The sequence below is a fragment of the Myotis brandtii genome, unplaced genomic scaffold (assembly GCF_000412655.1).
Source record: "Myotis brandtii unplaced genomic scaffold, ASM41265v1 scaffold667, whole genome shotgun sequence".
NCBI classification, from domain to species: domain Eukaryota; kingdom Metazoa; phylum Chordata; class Mammalia; order Chiroptera; family Vespertilionidae; genus Myotis; species Myotis brandtii.
Genome location: NW_005370593.1, coordinates 2,108,027 through 2,120,869, shown reverse-complemented (window position 1 = coordinate 2,120,869; position 12,843 = coordinate 2,108,027). Strand labels below are relative to the sequence as shown.

Sequence of the window (12,843 nt, the reverse complement as noted above, 5' to 3'; positions counted from 1 at the left end):
TCATAAATTATTTGCAACAAATTTTCCTAATGGTCCATAAGTATTTGTTAAAAGAATTAATGGCTCTCCCTGTGGTCCACTGTCTTACCTATTAAATAGGAGCTTTCCCTGCTCACCACAGAGGGGCTTTAAACAGATAAATAAATAATTAAAGTGTTTGATATTAAAATTTAAAATTGTATCAGTTTGGATAGGCTAAATAAACTACTGAATCAAACAAATGCAAACACCTGTGGCTTGAATACAACAGAAGTTTGTTTCTCGTTTATGTAATAGTTGAGAACGGGTGTTCCGGCCAGCAGGCAGCTTTTCTCCGTGCATTGACTTAGGAATTAAAGTTCCTTCCATTCTGTGGCTTCCCTGTGGTCTTATTATCATCTGCATCCAACCAGTGAAAACAGCATGGAGGAGGAGTCCCTGCTCTCCCAAAGCCCCAGCCCCGTAGAGGGGCCCCACCAGTCACTGTTCACCAGGGAACTGACTTGATACCATTACTAAAGAAGAAGGAAAGCATACATTTTGCAGGCAGCCAGGGGTCTCTGCTACTATCACCCAAATTAAAGTCTCTTTATTGTTTTAGCTTTGCTCTGCTTTTTGAACATGTGGCAATTACAAGTAGTAATAATACTCTGGGCTGAAGTTAGGTCTGATTGAATGGCAATAAAAACCCCCTCTTACCATTTCCTAGTGATGAGAGGCAATGCTACTCTGAGTATGTTCCACAGTGATTTGGTCGTGCAAGTTGAGTTTTTTCTCACCGTCTGTTCTCCAAAGTAAGAAAAGGAAAAGGAAACATTGAGGAAAACATACCTATTTATTCCCAGGCACTTCACATAATCTCTTCCAATGACAGTTTAAATGTTGTTAGGACCACCCCAGCCAGGGGGCTCAGTTGGTTGGAGTATCACTCCATACACCAAAAGGTTATGGGTTCAATTCCCAGTCAGGGCACATGCCTGGGTTGTGGGTTTGATCTCTGGTCAGGGCACATGGAGGAGGCAGCTAATCAATGTTTTCTCTCACATTGATGTTACTCTCCCCCCACCTCTCTCTAAAAAATCAATTAAAAAAATATCCTAGGGTGAGCATGAAAAAAAAAAGTCATTAGGACTAAAAGCTGGCTTCCTCTTCCAACATAATCAATTCTTAGTTATTTATTTGCTGGATATAATCTATTTGCTCCTCCAGGTCTACCCTCCACCCTCTTTTGTGCTTCAAGAGGCTGACTGTTTAAACTGAATGGACTGGTTCCCTTATGCTCTGGCTTCCTGTTAGGTTTCGCTAAAGAAAAGCACCAGCAGGGGTCAAAGCAAAGAAAGGGTCACCATGAACTAGCTCATCCAAAGGCCACAGCTCCTATCAGGAGGGGTCCCCACAAAGCCTCCCTCCCTCCCCCACCACCACACACACAGCTGCTGGTAACCGCTTCTTCCCTTGCCCCTTTAGAACCAGTGGTGGTGTCCCCCGGTTGCCCAGCCCAAGGGACTGCAGTAACTCTTGTCCTTAGAACTCTAAATTCTACCCGCACTTTGTAAACCACTTCTTTATTGAAATCTCCTCAAATTGGAAACCAATCTGCTTCCTGCTGGGACCATGATTTCTCAAGGTGATTCCTAAAGAATCCCCACTCTAATGATAAAACACATTAGGAAAAAAAATTTATTTATTTTTTTTATTTCACCAATCAAGAAAATTTTGGAAACACAGGATGAAACAAAAAATAGGCTGTTTCTAGGTATTACAGGCTGCATTTCCCAGGCCTGTTTGATCACAGACCTTCCTCCTTGTTTTAAGAGCATCTGTGCAGACTAGTGTTCCACCGAATACCCCTAGGGAAAGTGTGATTTATACTAAAAAAAATAGAGATGAAAGATATACATAACTTTATATGATTTCTAAGAATGCTCAAATTATTTATATTTTGGCTTGACAGTATGGCCAATCACTCCCTGATGGCATGCACACACCCTCTCACCTGGCCTGAGTCCACTGTTAACACCGCCGGACCCACCTTTCGGACTTGAAGGTCATCTTCAGGCCTAGAAATGCCTCACCAAGGAAGCTTGCCATCAGAGAAGTGCAGTCTTGAACCACTGGAGCTTCCCGAGCCCCGCTGGATGGAGGAAAAAGCAATCAACTGTAGACAAATGTTATCAGAGGGAAAGAGCATGGAAGCTGAGGAATTGGAATCAGTGCGTTTCATGATCTGTGCATGTGGTACCATTCCACAGAACACACTATTTTCAAATTGAGGATTTCAGAAACACTGAACTTGGGAAAACCTGAAACATCACCTTTCTCACCTTCAAGACTACACTTGAGTCATTCCAGTCACCAATAATCTATTTTTAAAAATTTTAAACTTCCAAGCAGATCATACTGCTCTTCCCTTTTTTAAATCCCTGGTTATATCCTCAGTAGTACCTCCCACCCCAAACAGTGATTGTTAGTTTAACTTCGGTCTCTTGAAGCAGAGTGTAAGCACTCTGAAGGGAGAAAATAAACCTTTTTGTTTTTAAAGCCTTGACACTTGAACAGTATATGCTTAATAAACATGTCTGAACAAATAGAAAAATACTAGCTGAATGAATAAATGTCCCTTTGGTAACCTATTTCACTATCAATCCTGTCATGAAGTTTTTCTTAATATCAATTTAAATACCATCTTGGGATTATAAAAATCCCTAATAGATACTAGAAGCTACAACTCTGGGCAATTTAAGTACATTTTAAAAAGTAAACTTTTCTTGGTTTTTGTTCATTGTATTTCTTTTTCATCTTTAGTGAAGAACAATATAGAACCATCTTGCTGATGTATTTCAATTTCACAAACATTAAAGTAAGTAAAACTGCTTCTCCTAGACCAGGACAAATGTCTGCCAGGGATGGGCGGGCAACGTAAACGAGTGAGCCTGGTATGTGGGGGTGAGGGCCAGCACTAAGTCCCAGCATTATGTGCTGCCTTGATCTCTGGTGAGATAGGGGGGGCCTTCCCTGGCCCAACCAACAGCTCCCCGCCCACTCTGCTCCCCTGGACAAGGCCCCCTGGCCAAACGACACTCCTCCTCAGGCTGACGGGGTACACATCCTGCGCACCCCTGAGTAGAGTTCCAGTTTCCTGCTGGACCACAGAGTCATTAAAACAAGCCAACCACGTCTTCCCACCTGCACGGCAGTGCCTCACCCATTTGATACTTAAAGGCCTGCCTCCCAAAGCCCCTGCTTACTAGTACTCACTCTGTTGCTAGTGCAATCCTCCCATCGCCCTGCATGGCCTGCCCTGTCCTTCTCCCCCTGGGGCTGTGAGTATATGAGACTAATAAATTGCTGTCGATCTCATCTGTCCAGTGTTGGGTGTCCAGTGCTCAGCTGTTCCATGTCCCTAGGGCAGGAATCCCTCGCTCACCTTTGGGGTGAATAGGAGGCGATTAGAACAGCTGCCAGAGGAAGACTGTAGCAATACCTGGACTTAATGCCTTTGACCTCGGCAGTGGTGGACACATGGAGTTGTGGACGGGACATGCCCAACTTAGGTAGCAGTTGCTATCCAGTCTATCACTGACAGGCAGGAATGAGGGCCCAGAACTGCCAAATTTAAAAAACAAAAACAAAAAAAACCCTCCCACAAATCTCGATTTCCAAATCTCCTACTTTTTAAAGGTCCTTCCTTCCTTCCTTCCTTCCTCACTCCCTCCCTTCCTCCCTCCCTCCCTTTCTCCCTTCCTCACTCCTCCCTTCCTTCCTCCCTTCCTTCCTCCTTTCCTCCCTCCCTTCCTCTCTTCCTTTCTCCCTTTCTTCCTTTCTTTCTTCCTTCCTTCCTTCCTTCCTTCCTTCCTTCCTTCCTTCCTTCCTTTATTCCTTCCTTCCTTCCTTCCTTTCTTTATTCCTTCCTTCCTTTATTTCTTCCTTCCTTTATTCCTTCCTTCCTTTATTCCTTCCTTCCTTCCTTCCTTCCTTCCTTCCTTCCTTCCCTCCTCCCTCCCTCCCTTCCACTGAAACAAAACCCATCTGGAGTGGTTTGATGAGGTGCCAGTTTGTAACCTCTATCCCAGAATGTAAGCCCAGTCCCTAGTCCACTGCTCTGATCCAATACCTACATAGCATTTTGCCATTCTGCCTTTTAATATCATGTGCTTTTCCTCCCAACACATCCTACTAGCATTACTAGTTAAAGTTGGGCTTACCATATCCTTAACATTTAAAAAAGTAGCCATATCTATCTATAAATCCGTATTATATATTACAGTATTCTGTTTCTCCTCCCAGCAAATTCAACTGCACTGAATTTTGTTCTGGCCACATTTCACATTCCTTCAACTACTAGGTCCATGTTGGGTTCTAATAATATCCTTCCAGGTACTTCCCAACCACACTCAGCTTGTGCTGTCCTCTCCATTATATCATTCCAAACATTAAAAAAATATCAAAGTTCATGACTTCAAAACAAGACCTCTAAAAGACTTGTTGTGTTCCTCCCAGATTGACATGACACAAATAATAACTTTCTTAATTACTTCCAGGAAATGTAATAGAGCATCCTCCCCCCACCCCCGGATGTCACTTTTCAAAGACTGGTAAATAGTCATTTCAGAAGAGTTAATATAATTGCTATGGGGGGAAAAACAACATTTCTCCTTAACCACGCCACAACAATTTAATATGCTAGATGAGTGTAAAAGCATTTATAACATAAAAAAACCCACTTTTGAAGTATGTTCATTCATTTATTCATTCAACAAATTGTTACTGAGCACCTACTATGTACCAGTCACTATTTGAGGCACTAGGTATTATTAGTGAAAAAATTAGAATGAAATTTCCATTCTCATTGAGTTCAGATTCCATAATACTAGGTTAGGATATAAAATGAGCTATTCCTATTCATTACAGCGATGTAAAAATATGTAAGCCAAATGGACAAAATATCAGAAAAGAATATGTAAAAATTAAAATAGTAGGTGGGTGTGGGGATGCACGGGACTTGGTTGGCATGTCTGTAAGGAGGATTCTCTGAAAGTGGCAGCCCCTACCTTGACTTTTCCAAACAAGTCCAATCCCCCGGGGTGTTTTGCTAGAATCTCTATGTTTAGTCTTTAAAAGCCCGACCTTGTAGAAGCATATACTTTCTCAAGGATACTTACCCTGCTGATTGTATCTAGAGATTAATTTGAGTTCAAGCTGTTGTGACAATAAAAGCCTAAGAAGGCAGGCAAACAGGACTGCTTTTTACTTCTAAAGTAAAATAGTCCCTTAGCCTTCTTTTTCACAGAAACGTGTGTCAGAGCAATCTGTTCATCTGTTGCTCAGGGTCTGCCAGTCAGCCCCGGCAGGTGGGGAGCTAGAAGGGGTCAATGGGGAAGAATTAATATAATTGCTATGGGAAAGTTATCTGTATAACTTGCAACAATGAAGATAAATTTTTAAGAAAGAGATGCAGTTCTACCAAAAAAATGTGGGTATGTTAGAGAAGTTACAGATTATTTCTTTCTTTATTCAATATGAAATCCATGAGTTAATTATTTAAAAATAAAAAATAAACAACTCATTGGCCACCTGTAAACACTGCTAGGATACCAACTCATTATTCTGAACATTGATAAACAAATAAAATGACCATTGTCTTAGTCCATTCAGGCAGCTATAACACAATATCACTGACTGGGTAACTTATAAATATCAGAAATGTACTTCTCATAGTTTTAGAGGCAGAAAGACCAACAAGGAGTACAAATAAGATCAAATGTGACATCTACTTTCAGCATCACTATGAAACAGGGAATACTATGAATTTCAAATCACCTACAAGTCAAGAAGTGGAACTTACAGTCCAGCATAGCTCCCATTGCTGGTGCCCGCCTAAGGATGTAGAGAGCAATGGCTCAGGAGGCTTAAGAAACTCAGGGGGGGAAAAATAGCAGAACACAAACAAAATTACCCTGGAAAGAAAAAGTCCAAAATAAGTGCCAAAATACTGAACACTTAGTAGTCCATGGCACCTGATGGAGGGGAGGGACTTGAAAGTGAGTAGGATCAGAAGAGGTAAAAGAGGAAATATCACTTCTCAGAGGAAAAGTGATAAAAAGGAGCAGAGCTGTTTGGAAGGTGGCAGTGAAGGGACATAAGGAAGTAAAAGGCAAAAATTAAGGATCATGCAGAAATAAAAGAAAAATAAATCATGTAAACATCTCTCCCACCCACTACCACCACCAATATAATCATCTACTAAGAAGAAAATGCATTTACGAAAACAAGAGAAGAGAATGCTTATGAACCAGAAATTTTCCTGGAAATGCTTTGCAATAGAAAATCAAATTAAACAAATTCCATAAAAGCTTTTGTAAGTGGGGGAAAAAATAGACTATATGAATCAAAACATTTCAACTAAATTTTTCCTAAAGATTTTTCTCTAAAAATGCCAACAGATTCAAACTAATTTAAATGACGTCCAACAAATATTTGGATATATTAAAAAATCTAGAATCAGAAATCTAAAAAAACAAAAACAACAACAACAAGAAACATAAATAGACCCAGGAAGACCTATGTAAAGGAAGAAATGCATAAGAGATTGAATGGGGAGAGGGAGGAAATTTTAAGAAAAAAAAAACTATCTCAGAAATGAAGAATAAGCCTGGCTGGTGTGGCTCACTGGTTAAGCATCAACCCAAGAACCATGAGGTCACAGTTTGATTCCCAATCAGGACACATGCCCGGGTTGTGGGCTCAATCCTCAGTAGGGGGCATGCAGGAGGCAGCTGATTGATGATTCTCTCATCATGGATGTTTCTATCTCTCTTCCTCTCCCTACTTCTCTCTCTGTAAAATCAATAAAAACATATATTTTTTAAAAGGCTAAAATGAAGGAATAGGCAAAAATATATTAAGCAAAATGGGATGCTATGTCAATATCAGGCTAAAAGGTATTAAATACGACAAATGATGACACTTTATGATGCTAAAATCCATGACAGCTATGTACCAACTAACCCAATAACTGCCTAATAAAGTAGAAACTACAGGAGATAGAATGAGAAATAGACACTACATAGGATACTTTGATGACAAGTCAAGCAGATGAAAAATAAGAAACTATACAAGGAACATCTAAGCAACATAAGTCATAAGGTCAATCATGTGGATACTACACCCTGATAATAAAGAACATTTTTTTAAGTATAGTGGAACATTCAAAAAATTAATCACATTTTAGGTCACAAAGAAAACATAAAGTTTCATAAAATAGAAATACTGCACACAATACTATGGCATTACAAGCAATAAAACTAGAAAATTTAAAAGAGAAATTGTACAATAAAAAGCCACTTCTGGTTATGGGCACGTCCCCAGTGGGGAGTGTTCAGGAGGCAGCTGATCGATTTTTCTCTCTCATTGATGTTTCTAACTCTCTATCCCTCTCCCTTCCTCTCTGTAAAAAATTAATAAAATATATTTAAAAAAGAGAATATTTTTAAAAAAAGCCACTTCTGCTGGAAATTTAAGTCTCCTATTACACAAGTCTTGAGTGAAATGAGAAATATAAACATAAGTTAAGAATCTCTGAAAAAAAAATGATGACAATGAAAACTGTATATCAAAATCTGTGGGTATGTTTGAAGCAGTGACCAAGGAGAATTTCTAGCCTTTTGCTGTAGGCGGAAAATAATAAAGACATATTCACTTCCTAGTCTCTAGAACCTGAGAATATTGTCTCTTTGGCAAAAGTGATTATTGAATGAAGAATCTTGAGCAGAAGAGCTTATTCTGGATCATCCAGACCAGACAGGCCCTAAATAGCATCACATGCATCCGAATGTGAAAGAGGCATAGGAAGACAGACACTAAAAAGAACAAAGGAAGCCCTAACTGGTTTGGCTCAGTGGATAGTGCGTCGGCCTGCGGACTGAAAGGTCCCAGGTTTGATTCCGGTCAAGGGCATGAACCTTGGTTGCGGGCACATCCCCAATAGGGAGTGTGCAGGAGGCAGCTGGTCGATGTTTCTCTCTCATTGATGTTTCTAACTCTCTATCCCTCTCTCTTCCTCTCTGTAAAAAAAATCAATAAAAGATATTTAAAAAAGAACAAAGGAAGAATGAAGATGGCAGCGTAGGTAAAGGCCAGTACTTGCCATCTCCCACAACCACTTCAAAATTACAACTAAAATACAGAACAACCATCATTCAGAACCACCTGAAAGCTGCTGCATGGAAGTCCTACAATGAGAGAAGAGGAAAGCACATGGAGACTGGTAGGAGGGGCAGAAGCACGGAAGGAGCTGGTCCGACACCCAGGTGTGGTTTTTCTAATTGGGAAAGATATCTCGGCTCTGGAGGCCTCCCATGAGGAGCAAGGGGTCCCAGCCCCACAATAGACATCTCAGCACAGGGTTCCAGAGCTGGGAAGAGAAGTCACCTTAACTTTGGTCCATAAAAACCAGCAGGGCCCTAGCTAGTTTGGCTCAGTAAATAGAGCATCAGCCTTCAGACTGAAGGGTCCCGGGTTCTATTCCAGTCAAGGGCCCATGCCTGGATTGCAGGCTTGATCCCCAGTAGGGGGCATGCAGTAGGCAGCAGATCAATGATTCTCTCTCATCATTGATATTTCTATCTCTCCCATTCCCTTCCTCTCTGAAATCAATAAACATATTTTTTAAAAAAAGATATATTCACTTCAGGCGAAGGACAAAATGAGACTCTCAATACTTTAGGGTCTAATTACCTTCAACTAGACTAGACAAAGATCCTGTCTTCTTCCACAGGTAGTTAAGCTTGCCCTTCTTTTTATTTTGTTTGTTTTAGGTCCTGTACTTGATTAATTTTGTGGCCACAACTGATATGTTTGCAAAAATATATAAGTGGGTATTTTAAAACTCAACAAGCTTGCTTTAATTTTTCACGGTTCTTATAAAATCTTCAAGAAGAAAGCAGTAAGCCCTAACCGGTTTGGCTCAGTGGATAGAGCGTCAGCCTGCGGATTCAAGGGTCCCAGGTTCGATTCCTTGGTTGCGGGCACATCCCCAGTGGGGAGTGTGCAGGAGGCAGCTGATCAATGTTTCTCTCTCATTGATGTTTCTGACTCTCTATCCCTCTCCCTTCCTCTCTGTAAAAAATCAATAAAATATTTTTTTAAAAAAAGAAGAAGAAGAAGAAAGCAGTAATTAGACTGGCACCCCTGTGAGTGCTCAGTGACATGAAAAGGTTGTTAAAGGGAGACTTCGGAGGGAAGCAAATTCAACCATCAGGGACCAACACAGGCTGCAGGACTCAGTCTTAAGGTCAGTCACGTCTGAGCAGAGAACCCCTCCTGATTCCAATTCAAAATCACACATCAGGGAGCCAAGGGTCATTTCTCAGTTTGCTGACAGTGCCAGGATTCTAATAAATTAGTTCAAAGCTATCTGAATATGCCCCCATTGCAGGTGCTAATGATCGCTGAGTATGCAAAATGTACTCAAGTTCATTAAACAAGTATTTTTCCTTTATATCGTCATATGCATGCAATACATACACCTAAACAGGTCATGATAATAATTTAAAACAGTTATGCTGTCATTTTTATAAACTAATTTTCTTTTTCATACTGACCTTGCCTGGATTTGCTATCAAGGCAAGACTGGCCTCATAGAATGAGTTTGAGTTTTCTGTTCTCTAAAAGGACTTGTGGAAGTTTATGCCTTGAAAATTTGGCAGGACTCACCTGTAAAACAATCTGAGCCTGGAGTTTCCTTTCATGATGAAATATTAACTGCTAGTTGAATTCTTTACTAGTTTTAGAACTATTTGGGCTTTCTATTCTTTTTCAAACAGTTTGTTTCTGATATGTGTGGAAGAGGTTAATTCTGGAAAACTTAAAGCCCTTATCTCTTTAAATATTGCCTCACTCTATTCTCACTTTCTGGGACTCCAATTAGATATATATTTTCTCATATGTCTACTCCTTTTTCAGATTTTCTAATTCCTTTTCCCCTCAGCTGTGGTAATTATGTCTATATCTAATCTACTCTTAAACCCACTCACTGAGTTTTTAAATTTTGAACAATCGTATTTTCCATTTCCAGAAATTCCCTTTTATTTTCAAGTCTACCTATTCATTCCTGATAGTCTTTGGTTGCTTGCTCATTTTTGCAACTGTGCTGATTATTTCTTTAAATATTTTGAGGATAGTTGCCTTATATTCTGTAGCTGACAATTCTGACAACTGAAGTCTATGGGGTCTAAATCTGTTGCTTATTTTTTCAGCTGATTCTCATTCATAATGGCTTACCTTCCAATGTGCAGAGTGATCGTGACTGTGAAATGATTGCTTAATCTACAAACCGAATAGTTGAAGATTTCCTCCAGAGACAACCGCTTCTGCTTCTGTTCACGCTGACTGTCCCAGGCTGTTTCTTCAACTGGCCACCAGACCAAGGCTCAATATCTTGGTAGTAGTGCAGCAACTGACATGTGCCTTCAGGGAAGCTCTGCCTCATGCTTTTATTGCCCCTATTCTACCGGTTGTTGGTTGTCGTATTTGTGGGTAGAGGGTTCTTGGAGACTCCTACTGCCTATTATGAGACCAGAGACGCCTGAGAAAGTGTGTCCCGGAGAGCCACACTGCAGAGCAGAAATCCGACTACGGTAGTTTGTTCTCTGTTTACTTGGTTAAGCTGCATCTATGTTTCCCAAAATCCTCTCCTCCTGTGGCTGTGGGTTTGAGTTGACTGGGAACTTGTGTGATATTGAGACGACAAAAGTGAAGCAATGGCCATTACTCTCTGGAAGTTGTTATAGTCAGACATGGTGACAGAAATATGCAAAGGTGCCTGCAGGATGGAGCGTGTCCTTGCTCTCCTCTGCTCCATGTTCAGTTCTTCTTCCCAACTCCTGACCCTGTGGACCAACAGCAGCCCGACACCTATCACCAGCCACATAGGTGGTACCTTCCCACAGACCTGCCCAGGAGGTTCCCCATCACTGGACGTACGTGGTTCTCTACACCTGGCCGCTGACCTTTCCTCCAATGATCTCACTGCCTCCTGGACCTTCACTTCCCCTGCTCCTTCTCAACTGCAGAAGATCTAACTCCTATAAAATCCCTTACCCAAAAGCACTCCTAATGTCTCTTCTCTTCAGACTGCACTCTGAGATACCCCATGGCTTTTTTATTAGCTTAATTAGTCATTTTTTTTAAAGCCCAGAACATGCATATATGACGCTTTCATTAAACCAATGAACCTTTACTGTGCCCTGCTTTATCTGGGAACTTGTGTGATATTGAGACGACAAAAGTGAAGCAATGGCCATTACTCTCTGGAAGTTGTTATAGTCAGACATGGTGACAGAAATATGCAAAGGTGCCTGCAGGATGGAGCGTGTCCTTGCTCTCCTCTGCTCCATGTTCAGTTCTTCTTCCCAACTCCTGACCCTGTGGACCAACAGCAGCCCGACACCTATCACCAGCCACATAGGTGGTACCTTCCCACAGACCTGCCCAGGAGGTTCCCCATCACTGGACGTACGTGGTTCTCTACACCTGGCCGCTGACCTTTCCTCCAATGATCTCACTGCCTCCTGGACCTTCACTTCCCCTGCTCCTTCTCAACTGCAGAAGATCTAACTCCTATAAAATCCCTTACCCAAAAGCACTCCTAATGTCTCTTCTCTTCAGACTGCACTCTGAGATACCCCATGGCTTTTTTATTAGCTTAATTAGTCATTTTTTTTTAAAGCCCAGAACATGCATATATAAAGCTTTCATTAAACCAATGGACCTTTACTGTGCCCTGCTTTATGCTAGGCACTGTTCCAGTCTCTGAGGGCATTTTACTTTTAAATTGATGAGAGGGAGAGAGAGGGAGAGGGAGAGGGAGAGGGAGAGGGAGAGAGAGAAGAAACATTGATTGGTTGCCTCCTGGACATTCCCTGACTAGGGAACCTGCAACCGGGGTATGTGCCCTGAGCAGGAATCGAACCTGCCACCTGATGTATGGGATGATGCTCCAACCAACTGAGCCACACTGGTCAGGGCTCTGAGGGAATTTAAAAGATTGCTTCCAGTGAAAGACAAACACATAGAATCACAATGTTATGAGGTAAATTTAAATGGTAAAACTCAGGAGCATTTGAGATATTGCTCCCTGGCATATGTCATCGGTTTTGGCCCAAATAAACTCTTATTTAAAAAAAAATTTTAAATGATAGAACTCAACACAGACCCAGAAGACAGGCTTTCAATCCAGCTGGGTTTGTCAGAGAAGACTTTCAACTGCAGAAACCCTTGAAGTGTTGAAATAAATCTCTCAGACTTGAGAAAAGTAAGGCTTGTTCTTTAAAAGGGTTTGGTGTGTTGGTGGGCTGTATTGACAATTCTTCACCGTTTTTCTCTATCCCAACTCAAAACACCTGTGCTATAGCAGTCTGTGCTATATTTAGTTTGCAAGTAGTGACTTAGTTTTATCCAAGCAATACCATCCTCTCTAATAAAAGAGAAACATGGTAATTAGCCATACATCCACTACCCTTCCCATTGGCTAATCAGGGAGATATGCAAATTAACTGCCAGCCAAGATGGCGGCCGGCAGCCATGCACTGAAGCGAACAGGGAGGCTTGCTTGCTCCAGTGACTGCAGACTCCAGCGTTCCCCGCCTGACTTGCCGGCCTCTCAGCTGCAACTCTAAGCAACTATGTTGCAAATATAGAAGCTAAACAAAACCCCAGAAACCTGCGTTAGTCAGCTGGGCTTCAGCCAGCCAGACCACAACATTGTATCAAATACAGAAGGTAAACAAAGGCCAGAAACCTGCTTTCAACAGCCGAGGCCTCAGAGCTAAAGCTGGCCCAGAATAAAAAGAAAAAGAAAAAAAG

The 12,843-nt window shown here is 41.4% G+C and overlaps 1 long non-coding RNA gene across 1 annotated transcript in view; it reads right to left on the bottom strand.

Annotated features, from left to right (window-relative positions):
* Positions 1-682: 682 nt before the first annotated feature.
* Positions 683-12,843, bottom strand: part of LOC106723860 — a 42,640-nt gene continuing 30,479 nt past the window's right edge. Inside the window, exon 5 of the long non-coding RNA XR_001359596.1 lies at positions 683-761. This is a non-coding gene — a long non-coding RNA (uncharacterized LOC106723860). The remainder of the gene's footprint in view (positions 762-12,843) is intronic.